Below are 22,934 nucleotides of genomic sequence, written 5' to 3'. Positions count from 1 at the left end.
ATGAGAAAATTAATGATTATTTTAGTATCAATTCTTTCTGTGAGAAGATCCTATATTATTTTGCAATCTGAAACTTCGTCCGCGATATATATTATAAGCAGTTTATTGATGTGACTGTCGATACGCGTTAAATGTATTCAATAGATACACAAAGAAAACGTGTCTGCGACCCTCACAGGCATAAAAACTTTGAATATTTATATTTCTAACGGAATCTCAGATTGCAAAATGAAGAAAAATATTCGATTTGTATTGACACGAAGAATTGTTACTGAAATGTGATTTTACACTTTTGTTAACATCCCCTACATGTATGTTCTTTTAACAATTATCATCTTCTAACTAGTTACAACCAATTAAACCAAATAATACTGTGCCACAACCAATGTTTAACATCAATATAAGTAGAAAACACGAGTAATGGTCAGATATGTTAGCCATATCATATTGAATCGGATGCATGCTTAATGAATATTTAAACATAACTTTTCTGAAAGCAAAACCGTGTTTGAAAAATTTTTATTCTATATTTTATATTTAAAGATTGTATACCCTGTATTCTAAGATTGAAGTTGAATTTAATAAATTACATTCGTGTAATTCTAAATCTTTTAAAAACCATTTCCTGTTTTAATTGCATGAAGAGGCAATGAGAAATGTAAGTCTTCATCATACGTAGATATTTAATTTAATAAATAGAAAAAAACTTTTGCCACCAATGCCTTATCTACAAAAATTATCTCACAGAGATAATTTCAAGGCCTGTAACTCCACGCACATGACGTTCAGATTTAGGTAGTGTTTTATCATTTTCATTACTACCTTTCCAATTACGCGCTGATTTTTTAAATTCTTCTTATATTCTTCAATATTTATTAATTATCTTAATCTTTGCAAAAAAAACCCACCCAGTAAATTGTATATTAATATTTAATCTATTCCTAATTCTTAACTTAATATATTTATATATATTCATAAACATTGATTTATACATCTTTATAATCTTTATTTCTTTAACAGGAGGAAATTATATTCCTTTACTTTACTAGATTAGTTCCTAAATCAAAATACCATTTTTTCTAATTTATATAATAATCTATATGTGTTTATATTTATAATTAATTTTGCACGATTAACTTATATTTTTATAAATTATAACATAAATATTTTTAACTACATTATAAACAGCAACGTATATTAATATCTTATAAAAATATCTTATAAAAATATCTTATAAAAATATCTTATAAATATAATAATGAATTAATCAATATAATTAATCACCCATTAGTTAAACTCACCAACCCAATAAATATTAATTTATGGTGAAATTATGGGTCATGTTTAGGATTATGCTTAATAATTCAAATCATTACGGGATTACTTTTATTAATACATTACTGTCCAAATATTTCCTTAGCATTTGAAAGAGTTATTCATATTATAAAAGATGTTAACTAAGGCTGACTAATTCGATTTATTTATATAAATGGAGCATCAATATACTTCTTATGTACGAGGGAGCTCCAATAAGTCTTAAAAACTTGTAGGCTTAGCCTACAAAAGAAAAACGAAAATTTTGGAAAAGTAGCGATTTATTTCTCTATATAGTCTCCTTTCAGCTCGATATACTTGACCCAGCGATGCTCCAACTTCTTTAACCCGTCTGAAAAATACGTTTTCTGGAGGTCTGCAAAGTAGGCCTCCGTGGCGGCGATAACCTCCTTATTCGACTCAAATTTCTGCCCGGCGAGTGACTTTTTCAAGTTTGGAAATAAAAAGAAGTCGCACGGGGCCAAATCTGGAGAATACGGTGGATGGAGCAGCATCTCGTAGCCTGATTCGACTAATTTGGCCGTGGCGACGGCGGAGGTGTGAGCCGATGCGTTGTCATGGTGGAAGAGCACTTTTTTCTTCGCCAAGTGTGGCCGTTTTTCCTGCAATTCTACGTCGAATCGGCCCAATAAACCGGCATAGTAGAGCCCTGTGACCGTTTTGCCCTTGTCCAGGTAGTCGATGTAGATCGCACCTTTTGAATCCCAAAAAACGGTGGCCATCACCTTTCCGGCCGATAGGACAGACTTCGCCTTCTTCGGAGCGCGTTCGCCGGGTGAAGTCCACTGTTTCGACTGTTCCTTGGTCTCTGGTGTGTACCAGTGGATCCATATTTCATCGACGGTCACGAAACGACGCAGAAACTCCTTCGGATTGCGCCTAAACAACATCAGACACTGCTCCGAAGTGGTCTCACGGTTGCGCATGTTGTCCGGAGTAAGCAAACGCGGCACCCATCGCGCCAACAGCTTTCTCATGTCCAATATTTCATGCAGGATATGACCCACGTGGTCTTTTCAGATGCCTAATGTCTCAGCTATCTCGCGCACCTTCAATCGGCGGTCTGCCAATACCAGATCGTGAATTTTTTTTACGTTATCCTCCGTGGTAACCGTTTTCGGGCCACCTGGACGTGGCTCATCAAAAACCGACGTGCGACCACGTTAAAACTCATTAAACCAATTTTTGACGGTCGCCATCTAAGGAAAAGAGTCACTGTACACAGTATCCAAGCGCTCGTTGATTTCGCTGCGCGATTTCCCTTCCAAAAACAAGAATCGAATCACCGACCGATATTGCTCTTTTCCCATTTTTCTAAAATACGCGGACACGCCCGCTTCCACACGCGGTCAAAACAAAACTACAAGTCCGATTTGGCTGAATTTTTGACAGTAGCTGTCTACAAGAATCTACTACAAGGTAGTAAATTTTTCTTGCGATCGTGGTGACCATCGGGAGGTGAAGCTAAGTAATTATCGGATCGCTCTCGTATATATATCCATATTAGACGTGAAATTTACTACCATTCATTTAAACTTGTCTAAGTATGAACAATACGTTTATTAATCTATCTTTTATCTATAGCTACAGCATTTCTTGGACATGTACTACCATGAGGGCAAATATCGTTTTGAGGTGCAACAGTTATTACCAACCTTTTATCAGTAATCCCATATATTGGTATAGAAATTGTTCAATGGATCTGAGATGGTTTTTCAATTAATAATGCCACCTTAAATCGATTTTATTCCCTTCATTTTATTTTACCATTCATTATCCTATTTATAGTAATTATTCATTAATTTTTTCTTCACCTGCCAGGAAGAAATAATTCAACTGGATTAAACAGTAATTATTATAAAATTTATTTTCATTCATTATATTTCATTAAAGATTTACTAGAATTTATTACACTTATTTATATAAATTTTATTATTGTTATTAAATTCCCATTATTCATAAGAGATCCTGATAATTTCATTCAAGCTAATTCAATAAATACTCCTGCTCATATTAAACCTGAATGATATTTTTTAGTTGCTTATTCAATTCTTCGCGGAATCCCAAGAAAATTAGGAGGGGTAATTATATTATTATATTATTATATAAATATATTATTTTATACACCAAATCCATATAATTACATCATATAAATTTTACCCTATTAATCAATTTATGTTCTGAATATTAATCAATTCATTTATTCTATTAACATGATTAGGAGGGCAAATAATCGAATATCCATGCACAACCATTAATAAATTTATTTCAACTTTATACTTTTCCTTTTTCATTATTATCCCTTTCATAAATTTATTTTGAGGTAAACTCTTAAACCTTTATTATAAATAATTAATAAGCTATACACGCATATATTTTGAAAATATAGATTAGAAATAAAATTTTCTATTAATTTAATATTTTCATATTAAATCAATGTATTTAGTAAATCTTTTGCTCTATAAATAAATAGAATATAAATTAATGATAAAGATAAAAAACTTTTTCAACATATTCTTATTAACTTATCATAACGAATTCGAGGTAAAACCCCTCGAACTCAACTAATTACACCTATATGAAATACATAAACTAAATTAAATATTACAGTATAATAATAACCCCCAAAAAATAATAACCCAATTAATACACTTATAAATATAATATTTATATATTTAGCTATAAAAATTAATACAAACAACCTACTAGAATATTCAGTATCAAAACCAAAAATTAATTCACTTTCTCCTTCAATTACATCAAAAGGAGTCCGATTTAATTCAATTAATAAATTTATCAATAACATTAGATATAAATGTATTAATATTCAAAAAAAATTAATTTTTTTCTGAAATTTAACTAAATCATAAAATGAATATCACTTAACCACTATTATCACTGTAAATATCATTAAAAATAATCTAACTTCATGAGAAATAGATTGAGCAACAGATCGAATAGCTCCTAATAATGAATAATTTCTATTAGATGATCAGCCTATTAATATAATAGGATAAACCCCAATTCTTATTAACCTTCATAAAATTATAAAATTTAAATTTATATTTACTAAATCTCTATATAAAGGTATTAACAATCACACTAAAAAAGATAATAATAACATTCTTGTAGGACTTATCAAATACATATAATAAATAATTTTTCAAATAAAATATTTCCTTAAAAATTAATTTAACCATATCACTAGAAGGTTGTAATAACCCTAAATACCCTACTTTTTTTGCTCCCTTACGATACTGACTATAACTTAATAATTTACGCTCCAAAATTGATAAAAATGCAACACTAACTAAAACTATTACTATCAACATAAAATAAAAAATTAAATTTTATACTATATATTCCTTTATTGAATAAATTATTATTTATATACATATAAATATATTTAATTAAATTCTAAATTTAATGCACTAATTTGTTAAGATAATACTAAACTAATTTATTTAATTATTCAATAAATTATTCAAAATACATAGTCCTTTCGCACAAACATATTAAATTTTCTTATAGATAGAAACCGATCTGGCTTATACCGATCTGAACTCAAATCATGTGAGATATTAAAAGTCGAAAAGGCTTATTATTATATTTAAACTCCTTCATTTAAATTATATCTTAATTCAACATCGAGGTAGCAAACATTTTTATCATTTTCGTCTATCCAAAAATATTACGCTGTTATCCTTAAGGTAATTTTTTCTATTTTTGAACTAAATATCTATTTGTATAAAACAAACATCATTGACTTATTAATTAAAATTAATCAAATTTGAATATTTCCCCAATAAAATAAATTATACTAATATTAATAAAGTTTATAATGATTATTATAATTTTTAAAATTCTATAGGGTCTTCTCGTCCGATAAACAAAATTAAGAATTATTAGTTAATATATAAATTTATTATATATATTTGAGACAGTAAATATTTCATCAACCCTTTCATAGAAGTTTTCAATTAAAAAACTAATGATTATTCTATCTTTGTACAGTCAAAATACGGCAGCCATTTAATTATCATAGGGCAGAGCAGACCTTAAATTATATTCAAAAGAACATGTTTTTGTTAATCAGGTGAATATTATTTTTTCTGAATTCTTTATATATACATATAAATATGTATTCTTTGTTTATCTTATCAATAATTATTTAATATATATATAAACCCTTACACCCCAATAAATGTAATTATTTATTATTATAATAATTACTTATTTATTACATAAATAATTTATATACTATACTTATTTATTTTATTTTATTATATAAATTATATATATAGTATATAAATAATTTATATACTATATTTATTTATTAAATTAAATTAAAAAAAAAATATCTAATGAATAACCTAAGTATTTATTAAAATAAAAATAAGTACAAATACTCCCAATTACCTTAAATAGATATTTTTTTACAAAAAATGTCTAATTAATTGCTTCTATCTTCTTAATAATACATTAAATTAAATAAATAAAATTAATTTTTACATAAGTTTTTATTTCTTCATTATGCTGATATTAAAATTTCTCTCATATTACGGTTAAATTTCAAAAATTAATGTATCCTTATAGGTGGTCTGAACTATAATATAATAGTATACGGACAATGGTACTAATGATTGAGATTATTTGAGGCTCAGACAAAATTTCAATCTTATGCCACTACCAATTCAGTAAAATTTAAATTAATAAATTTATATATCAGATTAGGAATCTCCGATATATTTAAAAATGATATTTGATTTGACTATCATTGGAATTTAATAAATATAAAATTAATATATAATTATATCTCTTATAATTATATAATCACACACACACACACACACACACACACACACACACACACACACACACACACACACACACACACACACACACACACACACACACACACACACACACACACACACACACACACACACACACACACACACACACACACACACACACACACACGCGCGCGCGCGCATATATGTGTATATATAATATATATGTATATATATATTAATTATATAATTATACATACATTTAGGTGTGTGGGTGCGCGCGCGTATGTTTTCTGATTTTTTTTAGTTACAGACTCTCCACCTTGAGTCTTCTGCGGTGACATCTGGCTCTTGCCGAGGTATTGAACTGTTCGTGTCCTACGATCGGCGAGTCGTATGCAATTTTTTATTCCTTCGATATTCAAGCATGTCGTAGGACGAAAGGTCCGAAACGATACGGGTGACCGGTTGTATTTATATTCATTTTGTATTGTATTTTTGTGAGTACAGTGACCGCGAGTATATTTACCATATACTCGCGAGCAATGATACTTTTCGTTTTACTTGTACGTATTTCTTAGTTCAGGTTGTAGGGTCTTCTTGTATACCACGTTTTTTATACGGCGATATAATTATTTAGCGAAGAAGTCGGATACTCTCCGATTTCGCAATTCTAACGATTAGTATTACGCGAAAACGATATTATCGAATATTCGATTAGTTTCTATATTGTTCGAGTCTCGCGTTAAAATATGATTCGAGTATTAACGTTTATCCGTAGCTTTTATGTTACATTTCGTATACAAGAAGGCATTTCGCGATGGTTAGTTTTCCAAGTTAAAATAATAGATTTGTACACAATTTTCCAACTTTTAAAGAATTTACTTTGACGACGAAATAGACCAAGGGTTATTCAAAATTTTGAATAATTAAATATTATCTTAGATTTTCTTGATCAATTTTTTCTTACGAATAATTCTCTTACGAGTAATTCCTTTGCATAGTAGAATTTTTCAATTTTCTTTTGATTTTTCACAAATAAAAGGTCGAGTCATTTTAACAGAAGGAAAGAATACTATCTCGTTAGATACTACATACATTAACCACACTTTCTAGTTCAGGATTTTCAGCATGATTTATCCGTGTTTGTTGCCTGAACTCGTTTAAGTGCCCAGCTGCTACTTGCTCGAGCGAAGGCAATGGGAACGATGACTTCCTAGTCCATAAGATTAACAATAATAATGTATATGAGTGTGTCATATACACATATGTGAGTGTGATTGGGCTGTGGAATTGCGACGGTTCGCGAAAATCTATCAGAGAGACTACGAATTAAAGAATACTCTGTAACGTCATATTATCAATGACAGTAACTATCTATATTGACTTAACTTTTGCTATTACATTCACGTGACAATTGTTCACGTGACAATTATTTTCCTTAAAGAGCCACGCAATAAATTCTTATGCTTATTATGAGTACATGTACGCAATTGTCGCCAGCCATTGTCAGGTAGTTTCAAGAACTTGGTACCCGGGGACGTCTCCCTAGGTTAGGCTCATTGCTCCCGGGCGTTATGCATGAGAACCGTGGAGTGGTTGTATTTGAGAGAATGTGTTTTGCCATTTTTTAAATATAGGGCTAGGTAGGTTAGATAACTTATTTCTCGTATGTGTGCTAAGAACGGTTAGGTACGGCCAGGGCAAGTCGTCACGTTCTCAATTCGAGTAGGTGCGTTTTCGCGTGACGTACCTGCACCTGTAGGACAATTCGAAGAAAGGATCGCGAAGTTACTGCAAACGAAGAATGTCGTTTGCATCTGGCGTTACTTTCTATTCTTCGGATTTCTCTGCTTTAATTGTTCGCGGACGCGGTCGCGTCGATTAAGGCGTCGAAACGAACGTTACGCTCGAAATTCCTTTTCACGCGTGCATTGCACGACCAACGGTTTTCAGAATCGTTTGCACGGTCGCACGTGTGTCGCGCGTGGTTTTCGCGAAACGTAGGGTTTCAGATCGGGCAATGCCGCCCGAAGAAAGAAGAGGCTGCAAGCCAAAGACGCCCTAGACAAATTGTCTCACGAGTGGGCTGCAACGAATGGCTTTCCATCTTCGGATATATCTATCCGAGGATGGAAAGTCATTACTATTACTATTTTCTCACTGTACTCGCACGTAGTTGTGTGATAGTTAGTTTGTTTGGCATGTGTACACGTGTATGTACCACGCGTGCTGTGGCACCTCATCCCCAATGATATTGGGCAATTCGCGGTTTGAATTAGCGTTGCGAACAAGAAACGATCACTGTTTGAATTAGCGTTGCGAATGAAAAAGAATCGCGACTGCAATGAGATATATGGACAAGAAATCGTCACGATTTGAATTAGGGTTGCGAACAAGTGATGATTGCGATTTGAATTAGCATTGCGAATGAGAAACGATCGCGTTTGAATTAGTCTTGCGAACAAATACCAATAACGATTATAATTAACTTCACGGACGATAAATCGTCACGATTTGAACCAGGGTTGCGAACAAATACCAATCGCGATTGAAATTAGCTATACAAATAGTATTTATAGTTTGAATTAGGGTTGCGAACGAATATCGAGCGCGCTTGTTTTCGATGTTGCAAGATCTGAATGCAGATTGTATGTATTTCTAGAATAGCGTTGCGTTTGATAAGTACTTATCGATCGCGATTGCCTTTGGTGTTGCGAACGACGAATATTGAACGCGGTTGCATTTGTATTTTCAATTAGCGTTGCGATATCGATTAATCGCGTTGCTTCGAATTAACGACGCGACGCGAACGGTTCGCGGTTTTTTTTCTATTAGTGTTGCGACTCACGTAACGCCCAAAAATTGCCACTGGAATCACTGTTGGAATCACGAAACAGCTGAATCAGCTGTCCAACATGTGATTCCCCGCAGTCTGAAATGACTGCACTCGACTATTAAAGATAGCATTGCGTATCAATTAACACACATAGGTGCACGGTATTCAATTAGCGTTGCGAACTATAAAGCGCCCTAACGTGGTTGCTTCTGGGAGTTTTTTCATTTTGCATTTTACAATATATATATTAGTGTTGCGAATAACGAAGCAGCTCGCGCGATTTTTATCGAGAATTTTTTTTATATTTTGATCAATCAACTTCACGAATATGAAAGCAACCTATTTGGTTGCTCTCGGGAGTATCTTTTCTTTTTTTTCATTATTATATATTTAATAATGTAGTGTAGCAAAGAGAGAACGGTCCACTCACGGTTTTGTTTGCGTATTTGAGAAGTGGACCATATTGCAAAGAAATTGCAATTGTCGCGTTGCAAGTCGAGCGTTTGTAACTGAAAATACAGCTGAAACGTAGAATCGTATCTGAAGTGTCATTTTTACGAATTATACATATTTATTACGCATTTGGCGTATTTGTATAATAATTTTGATACGATGGCAGTAAAACGACGACGATGATAAATTTAACGAATTATTGTAGCTTTTACAATAAAGGGTATTCGTTATTAGGTTTGCTACGGGATGTATTATTTTTGCAAGCGCAATTGATTTACAGAAAAATTGGTATCATATAGTAGTGTATTTATTTTATAAATATTCGAAGTTCTTTGCATCGATCAAAGTTGACTCACGATCGTTGCATAATTTAATAAAAAATTAAAAGACTCGTACTGAAAAAGTACACAAGCTGCAATTCGATAGTTTGTACGGATAATACATTTTCAAGTAGAGTCTATACTATCGCGGCGTTATCGTTTACTTCTGGATGCAAAAATAATTTAGATTAAATCCAGTAAAATATGATTATTCCAATATCAATGACGTTAAAAATATTTTTAAATTGGTATATTCTCGTTAAATAATATATAAAATAAAATTGAACAAATGAAAATAAAATGTGTACATTGTTCGCTCGTAAATAGTACGTGCAATGAAATTTCTAGTAACTCTCATTTATGTGATATTTGGGTTGTGCATCTCGTAAATTCAATTAGAGCATGAACCCTCCGCTTTGTTTGCACTATGGACCTTTTTATTGCTGCCTACGGAGGACTACGGATGCCGCCACTTGAAGAGGGTGTTGTCAAATTCTAAAAGTTGCAAGTATTCGAGGTGGCGTTTTGCTCATAAAAAATTAAGTTGGTAAATTGTTGGTCACATTGGCAAGTAGCTCGGGCACCGTAGCAACCTAGAATTCGGAACCCCTTACACATGTTAATAACGAATAATTTGTATAAATACATCGATCGATTCAACCTAGGTTTTTACAATATAAGGATTAGATGTTTGTTTATGTAACAAAACGATTTAAACAAGCTAGAATATGCATTGTGCTGCCATCTAGTGTCAGAAATGGACATCATTCCTCGACAAACTTGGCCTAGTAGTCACAGATGGCACCACTTCTGTTATATGTGCAACAAAATAATTTTATTAAACGATTTTTATTAAACGATCTTTTGATCCATATAGCGATATTCACTAAGAAAAAGACGCAGTTTGCTTTTATTACATAGTTTTCAACTAGTGCCAAGCGATATTATCTCTTACTTTGTTTAATATATAACATAAACAAAGAAGAAGAATTACGAGACAAAATTGTAATCCTTACCGAAGATTTTTACGGATATGGTGTGAGTTGGTAAGGATGAAATAAATATATATAATAAACAATTATTTCTTTCCATGTATTGAATCTTTATTTATATAAGATACATACCAGTAACCATTTTTTACTTTATATCTGTAGTAAAATTAATTTCTGAATATTAATTATGAATCTATAATGCATGAATGAGATGTATAAAGAGACAATAACGTTCGAAACACGCAGAAATATTAGCAACACATTTGCTTTGGAATAAAAATTAATTGAAATCGTCCATCTTCACAGATTTCGCAATATCTCGGTTTTTATTTATTGCTGCTATCAACAATTGTTATTGAACAATGGTTGAAATAATTATTAGCAATCTTTTCGTTTAGGAAATTGCTTAATATTTCATTTTGGTGGAATATTTTTGTTCGTGAAGGAATTTTTCGTTTAGGTCTAACAGACATTGTCAAGGTTACGCGTATCGATTATCGATTCATAAGTGTTCTGCTCGATCATTTTTCTATCTAGAAAACTGATTAATTAAATTTCGGCTCTCTTAAGTAAAAATTACAACTTCTATGCCTATTGTGTAAATTATAAGAATTAAACAAATGTTAAATTAATGTATCTAATAAACAATTGTTACTTTCCATGCTTTAAACCATTAAGAAACACGTTTATACTTCGAATCTCGATGAAAATGAATTTCTATCGGCAAATCAATCATTTATAATTCATAAATAAGATGCATATTTAACATTAATATTCACAGCATACGTAAATGTTAATAACAATCGCGGAAATGAACAAACATTCACCGAAACCGATCTCTTTCGCAGATTTCGCTATATCTTGATGTTTATTGACCGTAATTATTAACAACCGTCGTAGGACCATAGTTTAAACAATTATTAACAATGTCCTAGTGTAAACAATGACTTAAAAGCCATAAATTTCTTGAAATATTCGGTTAGATCGAACAAAGACGATCGAAGTAACGGTAAGTTACCATGTGGTGGGTATATAAGGAACCACCGGTTGCCGAAAATTTTATTCTACGAGGAGGCTCGGAGGTGGTCCGATGTCTCCATTCTTGGTACCTGGACCTGCCGCGGACAGCCATGAACCTCGGTTGAGCCCTTGGTAAACGGTACCGGCGACCACTCTCTAATTTTTTTTTTGTTTCAGTTTTTTTTTTGTTACTGCATGCCACATAATTTATGTCATGTATTTCATTGTCTTCAGAGTCAAATTTTCTATCATATCTTGACTTGCTTAATCTTTGTCGTTTTTCAATTTGTTTCTCTTAGCTAGGTATATCAGAACCGAGGAACATCGAGGAATCGAGGAACGAAGAGGACTCAGTTATTGCAGTCACTGCGGGACATTCAGCTTAGTTTTAAGACTAGACTAAGTTAGTTTTATGGCCACCATGTTCGAATCTCTATACTCTGCCAAGCAATTATGGAATTAGTAGCTTCTTTTTGCTTGCTTCCCCGTTCCTCAGTCCGGTCACCACTGCTGCTTGTACAAGCAATTATTATACATTGTCGAACAAAACGTGACAAAATTGGGAAAGACGCGACGCGTACCGTGAAGCTGGTCCTACTAGGTCGGTCCCGTTTCCTCTAAGTGGGCCCAATTCGGGAGAAAGTAGCCGACGTCGCCGAAAGGAGACGCCATTTCTCCACAACTTCGCGCCGTGAGCCACGACCTGCGAAGGATTACAGAAGAGAGGGTCCTCTCCTACGATCGGCGACTTCCACAGAGACAGAGGTATAGCCTCCCTCTGTGTTCACAACATCTTCCTCTAGAAGTGTGACGCACCAGAAGAGACGGCGATCGACCGTTAGGTCCACCTTCACGGCCGGTCACTTGCTTGTACAAGAAGCAGTGGTGACCGGACTGAGGAACGGGCAAGCGAGCAAAAAGAAGCTACTAATTCCATAATTGCTTGGCAGAGTACAGAGATTCGTACATGGTGGCCTTAAGACTAACTTAGTTTAGTCTTAAAACTAAACATCGGAGTTCTCTTCGCTCTTCGCTCTTCGTTCACCTAGCTAAAAAGTAAGAGAAAAATTCATAACAGACATAAAATTCTTTCATGGTTAAATACATTCATGCAAAGAATAAACAAAGAAAAACGTGTACAAATTAAAATCAGTAAGTAAATACAAATGTATATGTACAAAGAAACAAAAAAAAAAAAAGGTGGTTACTTTTGACCACTGGCTATTGGTGCTGATTCAAGCACCGCCGGTCTAAGTGCTCCAGAGGAAGAGCTCCCTCCACCTCGGAGGCTCCCCGGAGAATGAAATTTTTTGTAGCCGGCGGTTTTATTTATACCCTCCACATGGTGACTTACCGTTACTTCGATTGTCTTTGTTCGATCTAACCAAATATTTCAAGAAATTGATGACTTTTAAGCCATTATTTATACTAGGACATTGTTAATAATTGTTTAAACTATGGTCCTACGATGGTTGTTAATAATTTTGATAAATAAACATCAAGATATTGCGAAATCTGCGAAGACGATCGGTTTCGGTGAATGTTTGTTAATTTCCGCGATTGTTATTAACATTTACGCATGTTTCCAATATTAATCGAACAATGTGCATCTTATTTATGCACTACAAATGATTAAGTAACTTATAGAAATTGATTTTGATCGAGATTGGAAGTCAAAACGTATGTTGCGGCACGCAAAAATCCATGCGGTCCGTACGCGCCCTAGCGTTTATGGCTGGATTAGCGCGGGTACCGAGCACGTGCTCGGCACACGTGCAATCCACCAGCAAACTAACAACCCTACCTGGGTTCTTGGAGGTCTGCTAAACAGCTGCGGGGTCATTAAGGCGACTTTCCCATCTTTATGGTTTTTAATAATTTTGACTTCCAGGAACCCTCGGTTTGCAACTAACAATCCCACTCCAGGTTTCCCTTTCTTTCGACACAGTTGTCCACCTCCCAAATTCCTCAGTCAATCGGATTTAAAACCGAACACATAAAACGGAGGGTTGACACGCGGAGGAGACAGTTAACACAGTTCACACAAGTCTGACAATTTTTGCCAACCACTCAATTAAACAATTCTGCCAATCAGTTTGACACAGACTCAAACAAGCGAACATTTCGTCATCAGCTAAACACTACAAGAAACATACAAGTTCGACAGTTACACAAGACACAAGAGCTCAACACATGTTACAAGAGTTCGACAAACAAACTACAACAAACCAGAGTTCGGTGGCTAGAGTTCTGTGTCCAGTTTACACAAAATATACAACCTAACAACTTTTGCCAACTCTACGCTAAATACAGCATTGTTAAACATCACAATAAGACTTCGTTCTTTAAATTTCCAACGATCTCGACACCCGTAAAAAGCTGTCGAGAAGTGCGGACGACGAGACGCTCCAATTGAACACCTCCCGTCGTCCAACGCGCTACAACGTGTTTCGTAAAGTTTTGATGCATGGAAAGTATTAATTGTCTATTTGGTACATTAATTTAACATTTGTTTAATTCTTATAATTTACATAATACAAGCGTCGGCAATAGAACACAGCTTCTGAAATATTGTTTTTAATTAATGTCATAAGAAATCAATGTTGATTAATTTTTAAGTACTATTACAGAGGAAATATACTTTTTCCTGTTTCACGCAAAATGTGGTGCATTTTAATCGTACGCCATGAAGTTACTGCGCCATCTAGCTAGTCGTGCGATAATTAGAAGTTTCTCGCCATAAAGAAAGAAGACGCTCTGTTTGCCGAACTCTGTTTCTCGCGAACACTGGGCAAGTTGTTCACTTGTGTGTTTTTATGGTACCAACTCCGCTCTGTAGCCCTCACCCAATCAGCTTTTGACATTTAACCGTTTTCTACCAATCGAATGTCAAGAAAAATCTATGCATCTGTGCGTCGTATAGAACAGTTTTCGGCGTCCCGTGCATACATCGAAAGAACGCTATACGACGGTAGTGTTTCGTTGCATGCATACGCGTTCGATTCCCCCATTGTTTGTTATCAACGGAATTTACCGCTACTACGAGGAGTGCGGAAACACATTGTGCCAGCGCGCAAGTGTGCACCATACGCTGTCGCATAACGTTTGACACTTTCCGCGAAGGCGTATCTTCGTAAGATCGGTTACGTAAAAATCTCTTCCCAATCACAAAAGCTTCGCCTGAGTTCGGTCATTCCTGTATTCACAGACAAATTTACACGGGTTATCGAGCGTGTGCGGTTCGTTTCGAAAGCATTTTGGCGCGTGCGTTTATGATCCCGGAGAATTGAGAAGCGGCGCACTACATGGCGTCCCCAGCGTTGCACGTAGCACACTACGTCTTCGGTTACACCGATATAATAGTTTGTCCGTTATTTGTATGCTTATCACTACCTTATTATTTTCAAAGTATCGCGGAATATTGTGAGTGATTTGCGTGAAAGAAACAGAAATACAGAGAAAGATAGAGAGAAAACGATCTAATGTATCGATATACGTAAAAGCGGAAGCAAGGTACAGATAAATTTACTCGATCCTTTGTAGCTAAACGATGTACATGGGAGTGTAACCCTACCAAAAACTGATAACATTCCTTTTCGCACACGTTCCCATAACAACGCATGAGACTCTTTCCGCTCCCATAACAACGCATGGTACTCCATACGACAGACCACTGATAACCGAAATTCCTTTTGTATACGTTCCCATAACAACTGATGAGACTCTTTCCGTTCCCATAATGACGCATTCCTTACATAACGCAGGACACTCAGAACAAGAACATATATAAAAACCCGACCCATAGGAGACAGTTCAGTCTTGACCCGTGATTCGATCCGCACGAATCTATGACCGACGGTACGGCAATTAAAGTGTAATACAAAAGAAAATAATAAAAAGTTTGTCTCTTGTTGGAAATGAACATTTTTTGTATCAAATCCTTAATTATTACGTGACAGGGGATTGGTCGGGTATACATGGGGGTGAGTAATTGTACAGTTAAGGAGAAAGGGCGTGGAAAGAGTAATACAAGAGTTAACATAGAGACAGAGTAAGACGTACGTAAACGTACGCTAAACACCATGGGTAAGACGCTAAAGAAGGCAGCCCCTGGGGGCGATGAGAGGAATTTGTACAATCGGAGACTGCTCAAGGCTTTTTCAAAGTCTTCTTCAAAAGTTTCTGAAACAAACTTGCACAAGAAACAGCGCGAATCCGAGAATTCAAACAGGTTTGTAAAATCAATCAAGCCAACAAACCAGCGAAGTCATCCACAGTTATTCTCCATTCGGTCGTTCATTTTTCTAGCTTCGATTCTACGTTTCGAGTGTTCGCGTGAACCGACGCGATGCTGCCCGGATTATCTTTCTTTTCGATCACATACGCGACCTTTTCTTTTTCTTTAAAATATCCGAGGATAAAGTGGGGCAAATGTCACTCGCTTTCAGTGGAAGATAACTACAAAGATTTTGGAACCTAACATGTATATCGAGACGTGTCAAGTTCTGTTACAATTTCTTTCAAATACCTCGCGTTGCGTTATTCGTCTTGTATTAGTTCGAGAAGACAACGAAAATTTATGAAACAAACGCTTTAGAGTGAATGGGCAAACGTGAAACAACGTGAAAATATCGAAGAGATGTAAACGAGAAACATTAGATTAACTGCTATGTCAAGTTTTTTTTTTTTTAAATTAGTACCTCTCATCACCTCCGGCATTTCTTACTTCGTGGAAATTAGCTATAAATACGCGCGTGATTTCCTTTCAGCGATTTTGAATGTCTGTATATTCCTGTTGCAGGTCTAAGTTGAGCACCATACAAAAAACAATACCATCGGAGCAAAGGAAATGCGTCAAAGTAAGTTTGATGGCTTTTGAAAGCTGTTAACGATACTTTAATAGTGTCTTAAATACTTTTAAATTTAAATTATTCGAATTATCCAACCTTTCTGAGCACATACTTATCTACAAGGTGGTCCGATTTGTATGTATCTCTGTTTAGAAATTGTGTTAAAAAGCGATTGCACTGCATAGGATTAGAACAAATTGTAGAATTTTTTTTCTCTTTGATTACAAAATAATGTATTTGTTATAGAGTAAACTTGATGTACCGACACAATTAGAATTGAGTCGAGCCAAGAAGTTGATTGATAGACCACCTGACAGCTCTAAAGAAAAAATGATATTAGTATCCGATGAAATTTGAAAATATGCAGCCAGAATCGGAGGAAGCAGAGGTTAAACCTGATACAATTATACAGAATGAAGATGCATAGAAAGACACTTTCCACGAGAATCAGGAATTTATAGATGAACATGTTGATCATGTTTCTCTTAAACTCTTCCCGGACTCTAAGGAACAGGAGAACGCTACAATTAAAGAATCATCGATAGTGGAAGAAGAGCAAATTGTAAAACAAGAGATGACAAAGGATTCCAACAAGGTCGTAGAAACCAAAGAGATCAGCGAGCTGGAAGAAGTTCATTTAACGTTAAGTTTTGAAACTGAAGACAATCCTACAATGGTGGAAGAGGAGGAGGAAAAGAAGTCAAACTACACAGATACAAAGGACAACAGCAAAGAGGAATGTCATTCTGTACAGCCATAATCGAAAAACGATATCCAAGAGAAGTAGGATGTGCAAAGTGAATCCCAAACCGATACAGAAAGCTATTCGGTGGACATTCTGGAATCCACGACGTCAGAATTGTCCGAGGTGTCCGAGATAGCGTCGCAGAATGATAACCAGAAAGAAAAGGAAAAATCTGAGGAGGATAGGAGCTTCAAGGACATGTCGTTCGTTTCGTACGACTCCTCTATAACGTTGAAAGACGTGCAAATTAAGTTGAACGGTTGTATGAAGGAGAATTCAAAGTTATTCGGGACGAGTAACGCTGAGTACGATACACTAGCTCAATCACCGAAGGATACATTTTTTGGCAAGACACTGAGGAGCATTTCCGGTAAACGTTCGCTCAATAGAATGCGTTACGTCACGATACGCGAACACAGGTATTCTCTAAACAACTCCATGTTCGTAAATACATGGAACACGTCGCTATTACCGAACGAAACGGAGGATTTTTAAATTTTACGCTATACTATCGGCTTATCGGACATGGTTTCCACCACCAATGGCAGCCCAAACGAGAGAAAACGGAAGTACGAGACCGAGTACTGGAGTTCGTTCACCAAGAAACAGAAAACAGAGTCGGAGAACAGTTTATTGAATCCGTCGATCAGCCTTTTGAAAGGACTACGCAGGCCTATTCAAGTCTCCACTTCGGTATCGGAGCTGAAATTTCAAACCAGCAAACTGTATCTTACGAACGACGAGAGTAACACATCAGTAAACGAAGGTTCCACCAAGAAATCGTGGACACCATCGTGAAAATTATTAAGAAAGTTATATACATGCCTATATATATACATTAAAACTCATCTTTTGTCTATAGCAGCTGGGCTTCAATGAGCTATCGATTTACCGAAACAGTCGCTCACTCAATCAAAACTTCACGCGATTCGCTCGTGCAGAACTCGTCCCTACACACACACATATATATATATATATATATATATATATATATATATATATATGAAGCCCAGCTGCGATAGACAAAAGATGAGTTTTAATGTAACCAGCGACCGGTACGGACGTGAGTCGATCGGTATCGAGAAAAAGTTAAAAAGAGTTTTCGAGAAAACGTGTGTGTGTTCTGCGGTGCGAGCGGGTTTGACTTTTCCTTTTGTACGCGTCGTGACCTTGCGCAGACCCTATATTTCCATCTGTAATCCAGAGGGAATATATTATTATAACAGAGAAATAGGCATATTTTCCTATACATATATATTTTCTTCTACATATATAAAATATTTTCATGCATATTTTATATACAGTCTGTCTAACAAGAGCTTGTACGACAAAACTCGAAAACTATTTGGGATATTGAGTTGAAAAAAAATACACATATTCTTCATGACATGGACCAAGACGCTTTATTATTAATATGGTGTCCAATCGCCCTCATTATCAATAATTAATTAACATCTCCGAAGCATACTTTCTACTAGTTTCATTGCACAATTTTGGGACAAAGATCTCCACACCGGTCGGATTTGTCGGAACAGATGCTCAACTGTGTAGATTTTCTTTTTCCTAAGCTTGAATTTTATAATAGCCCAAACATTTTCGATCGTATTTGCATCTGGTGATTGTGAAGGCCAATCAAGCACATCAACACCATTTTCTTCCTTCCACTTAGTGCACAGTCGGCTTCGATGCTTCGGGTCGTTGACTTCTTGCAATAACCAATTTTCATTTCTCCTTGTAAACCATCTTTAGGCAGATGGTAATAAAGCCCTCTGGTAGATTTTAACCATTTTGGCAGCATTCAGGTTGTCTGAAACATGTTAAAGTCCCGAATCCCTGATTCGAAAAACAACTCCAAACGTGCACCTTTACCGAGTGTTTAACAGTCCGTTGCATGAGTCTGTTTGTAGGAGTACACCAGGTATGAGTTACTGAAAAACATGCCCAAAAAGAAATCTCGTTGGAAAAAATCACGTTGTCCCAATTGCGGTCTGAATTTTCTCTCGCCCAAACGAGTCTTTTTTCGACATGTTTGTCGCACAGTAGCGGTTTTTTTAATGTGCTACGAAATTTCACATTATTGGCCAATAAAATATATTCACACCTTTTTTACGTAAGATTACTTGCCCCCAAAGTAAGGATAGACCAAGATTTTTTTGGAATGTCCGTAGTATCAGTTTGTCTTCCTTTTTCGATGTCTTTGGTGTAATGCCACGATCTGGCAGCTCATCGACGTTTTTTACCTCCAAATATCGATTCACCCACTTACTAACAAATGTTTTCGACTTTTTCATGTACTTAGCAGTCGCTGAGTATGACATTTTTGATCCTTTCGGATGCGAACACAGAAACACTGCTTCGTAACGTGATGCGTATGCGACACTTATAACGTGTAACTCTCAAAATATGTAATGCGCTGACCAAGAATAGGCAATAACTGAATATTTTTGTACAAAGCATCTTAGAGGAAGGGTCAGGGTACCTGCCCGAGTGTATATATATACCTAAAATTTCGCACGCGAAGAAAAACGGTCCCTGTGCCATGCTACGTGTATTGACAAATTAGAATTTGGATACAAGAGTTACCTAAATCGTTGACTTAAAGTCTGTTGACTCAATGATCCATCGTCATGTGTTTCTGTTATCACGAATTTTTTAAATCGTACACGCTGGTGATCCAGTTTTACAGAACGTATCTATGTTAGCGAAACGTTTCTAATCCCTCTTACGAGATACGTACATGCTCCTTACAAATATGCATCGCACTCGTAACGATTAAACTTTTAAACTTTGATTACAAGTATATTGTAGTATCGGATTTTCCGAGTCCGCTTGGGCCCGCTTCGAGCGCAGGCTTAAACAAGATAGCACGTGCGGTCAGACCTGGGTTACGGTAAACATTTGGTGCCGATCTGTCCACTAGCTTTTATGATAGGCCCGAGTATCCCTCCACAGGGGGTCCTGTGTAACGATCGAGCGTAAGAATGCATGGGGATAAAAGGGAATAGATGTGGCTCGGAGAAAGTGAGGTGTGTTTGGAAAAGACGAACGATTAGGATGACCGAACGTGACCGAATGTCTGAAGTGAGAGAGACTGAGGATTGGAATGAAAGAGAATGAATGTGCATGACTATATAGAGTGCGGAAGGAACGTTTGGGACACAGTACAGTGTGTCCAGAGTTTAGGACAGTACAGTGTGTCCAGAGTGTAGGACAACAGAGTATGTCACAGACAGTATACTACCTTGATCAAAAAGTTTTAGGACTTTATTCATAAAATCAAAAATATAAATTTATTCGTCCAAATCGATATGGTCCCCTTCAAAGTAGTCCCCATTGACTGCAATGCACTTGCGCCAGCGCTTGATCCAATCCTCGAAACACCGCTGGTACTCAATTTTCGGTATGTCCATCAGAGCCGTCTTCGATTTTGTCATGACCTCCTCTCGGGTACTGTAACGCGTTCCGCGAAGCGGTTTTTTAATTCGGTTGATCAGAAAAAAGTCGCAGGGAGCCAGATCTGGTGAATTTGAAGGCTGCTGGATAGTGTTCGTGTTGTTTTTCGTCAAAAACTCGCGGATAAGGATCGCATTGTGCGCCGGTGCGTTATCGTGGTGCAAAATCCACGAGTTGTTTGCCCACAAATCTGGCCTTTTTTGACGAATTGCTTCGCGCAAACGTCTCAAAACGCCCAAATAATATTCTTTGTTGACTGTCTGTTTTTCTGGCAAGAATTCTTGATGCACAACACCATTGTAATCCATGAAAACCGTGAGCATCGCCTTCTTTCTTGACTGAAAACGACGTGGTTTTTTCGGTCTCGGCTCTTCCGGTGCACGCCATTCACTCGCTTGATGTCTGGATTGTGTGTCATACTCATAAATCCACGTCTCATCTCCAGTGATGATACGTTTAATAAATGTTAGGTCGGATTCGGCCTTGGAATGCAAACTCGTTGATGCTCAAATGATGCCATTTTCAAAATCGAAGACACGAACAAAGGAGATGTGCTCAGTACAACGTAACTTTTACAAATATCAAGCTATGATGCTGAAATTGGAAGGAAGTGTTAATGACAGATATGGTAACCTAACAAAAAAAAAAAAAGAAACAATCGGGTGATTGACAGCGACACACGGGGGGGACAGTCCTAGAACTTTTTGATCAAGGTAGTAAGTCGGTATGACGCGGAGAGCATGTCCGGAGAGTATGTCGCGGACGGTATGACTGAAAGGATGCAATAAGACGAGACAGTTAAAAGACGCACTAAGACGAAAGACCAGTATAAGACTTAAGCAACAAAGACGATAAAGACGCAAGCCGAGGGCATAAAGACGGTTAGCTTAATTTAATACGCGGTCGATCTACCTTAGTGAAAAGCGAAACTAATCGCCAACACTACGTCTCATACTAATATCACTGTAACTTATAATATTCTTAAATATATATATCCATACACCGTACGAGTACAACAGTTATTTGGGGGCTTGTACGGGGATAAATAACTCAAAAGCACTTCTCCAGTGCTCCAAAGAGAGAAAAAAACAACAATATGTATTACTTTACTGCGTCTTATACTTGTCATTAATACTCGAGTATGTTTTATACGAATGACAGAATGTAATTATAAGTTTATTTTAATATTCGATTGACTCTCGTTAATATTCGGGCGATTACTTGGTCAATTTGGAGGGATTGCATTACGGTTTAGATCGACAAATCTATATTTTTCCAAACAAGTACGCTCTGATTTGTAACGACCGACTCTCTCGATAAGTAACTTACACGTTCGATTCGTTTCATGTTGCAAGTATATAATTGTAAAGTTATATATTGTTCATAATCTCACGATACGTGTAAACACATTTTAGGATACTTTCGTAACAGTGGAGAAGTAGGTTTATTGCTTCGGTAAACAAGGTAACGAAAAATCAAGATTGTCGTAAAGAATCTCTATTTACCACGACCGTAGAAGTTGTTTATCGTCGTAGAGACAGAAATCCCTATACGGAGTAAAGTTTTTCCATAATAACATTTTACTTGCTACTTATTTATAATGGAGTAAATTCTTATGAAATATTTTTCGTCTGTAAATGTTCTAATGCACGAAAAGCGGTAAACTCGTCTACGTAGATTATCACGCAGAATCTTTTTCCATTTCGAAACAGTTTGAATATTACATTTTGAAATTTATTGTCGTATTTAGGGGACTTTGTCTTCGGACTTTTGCTCGACTCAATTTTTCGACACTCGTTGCCTGTTTGTCGTCGAAAACATTATGTTAACCGTGACATATGTAGAAAAACCTGTAAGACGCATGAAATTAAAGCGTATACGGATAGATTAGACGTAAACATTCGATGCTCGACGAAATCGTATAACACAATTGAAAAAGTGGGAATTCGTCGAACAATTCGAGTAGTGTAGTTTCTTTACGATGCAAGTAATTCTATCGAGTTCGCTTCTTCTTTTCTTTTGTTTTTCTTCTAGCGAGACACACACACACACACAAATGTATTTTTAAGCTTACTATGGAACAACTCTTGTCCGAACCGGAAGCAACATTTTGTACTTTCACGTGGTTGTCGTT

The 22,934-nt window shown here is 35.8% G+C and overlaps 2 pseudogenes; both read left to right on the top strand.

The window, feature by feature from the left end:
- Window positions 1-3,657, top strand: LOC143144558 (cytochrome b-like; annotated as a pseudogene).
- A 12,177-nt stretch (window positions 3,658-15,834) lies between these two features.
- LOC143144557 (uncharacterized) lies at window positions 15,835-18,145 on the top strand (annotated as a pseudogene).
- Window positions 18,146-22,934: the final 4,789 nt, after the last annotated feature.

The sequence above is a fragment of the Ptiloglossa arizonensis genome, chromosome 3, assembly GCF_051014685.1.
Source record: "Ptiloglossa arizonensis isolate GNS036 chromosome 3, iyPtiAriz1_principal, whole genome shotgun sequence".
In the NCBI taxonomy this organism is placed as follows: Eukaryota; Metazoa; Arthropoda; class Insecta; order Hymenoptera; family Colletidae; genus Ptiloglossa; species Ptiloglossa arizonensis.
This window is presented reverse-complemented; position numbering and strand designations above follow the sequence as displayed.